This window comes from Macaca nemestrina, chromosome 10 (genome assembly GCF_043159975.1).
Source record: "Macaca nemestrina isolate mMacNem1 chromosome 10, mMacNem.hap1, whole genome shotgun sequence".
NCBI lineage: Eukaryota > Metazoa > Chordata > Mammalia > Primates > Cercopithecidae > Macaca > Macaca nemestrina.
The window spans coordinates 90,296-91,875 of record NC_092134.1 but is presented as its reverse complement, the minus strand read 5'-3'; positions in this window follow the sequence as shown (position 1 = coordinate 91,875).

Here is a 1,580-nt window from a genome sequence, read left to right as displayed (position 1 = left end):
TGTTGTTTGGGTTTTTGTTTTTTTTTCTTAAGAAGAATGACTTTCTATTTCTTTTTTATTTTTTTGAGACTAAGTTTTGCTCTTGTCCCCCAGGCTGGAGTGCAATGGCATGATCTCAGCTCACTGCAACCTCCGCCTCCCAGGTTCAAGCAATTCCCTTGCCTCATCCTCCCGAGTAGCTGGAATTACAGCTGCCTGCCGCCATGCCTGGCTAATTTTTGTATTTTTAGTAGAGACGGGGTTTCACCATGTTGGCCAGGCTGGTCTTGAACTCCTGACCTCAGGTAATCCGCCCACTTCAGCCTCCCAAAGTCTTGGGATTACAGGTGTGAGCCACCGTGCCCGGCCGGCTTTCTATTTCTTGTAACCTAAGGGCTTTAACTGATAAGTTGTTGCCTTGGTAACATGTAGTTGACAAAGTGGGGTATATGATTTAGGTTTGTCTGTTTTTCCTGAGACAAGAAAATCCCATTCTTGTTTATATTTGAAGATAGCAACTTTTAGCCCATCATGTGAACTAGTGTTATTGTTTCTGTACACCTAGAATGTTGTAGTCCCTGATGCTGAAATTTTGGAAACACCGAAGAACTATAGCCTTTTAAGAATTTTAAATTTATGAGAAAATCTGAGATGGGACAGAGATGGCTGATTTTGATCGTGCTAGATCTTAGATCATAAGAATGCCAGGCCTGAAGCCCTGAAATCTCATCTCAGGTTGGAGTGTCAGACTCAGCAATTTTGACATTGCTGTAAAAGTTTCTTACAGCTGTGGGAGTGAGATGGTGGGAATCAAATAGTATATTTGGCTTGGTGAATTAAAGTCAGTTCACCTCAAATGTTTACTAAATCCCTTAATGTAAACATGCATTGAAAAAGTTATCCATATTCTCCCCTTCCCCTCCGCCAAAAAAAAGTTATCCCTTGATAATTTGAATAGGAATATCTGGGAAGAACCTGAGGACTCGGCCTAGCAAACTCTTCTGATGTACTTTGCACTGCAGGTGCTTCATTTAAGGATATAGACTAGATGTTGGCAATATATAAAATTCAAACTTGAGTGTCCATAAATAACTGTTGTTAGAACATGGCTAAATATATTTGTGTATTATTTGACTGCTTTTGCACAGCAATGGCACAGTTGAGTAGCTGAGGTATAAAAAACCTGCCACCTCCTGATATAAATAGAACCCCTTCCCTTTTCTGGGAAAATGTGGAATTTGCCTTGCAGGAGGAAACTTATTCTACCAATTCCCCATGGCTTATTTTTACCAGTTTGGTAACAAGAATCTACACTGAACATGCTCTGGGATGGGATTGCTCATTTAGGGAATAGGTAGAATTCATAGAGCATTGCAGGAATGAGTAATATATCCAAACTTCTCAACATGACAAAACCCAAGGCAACGTGACAAAACCCTGTCTACAAAAGTTTTTTAAAAGCTGGGTACAGTGGTGCACACCTGCAATCCCGGCTCCTCAGGAGGTTGAGGCAGGAGGATTGCTTGAGGTCAGGGGTGCAGTGAGCTGCACTGCACTCCAGTCTGGGCAACAGGGAGACCCTGTCTCAGAAAAAAAGTCGG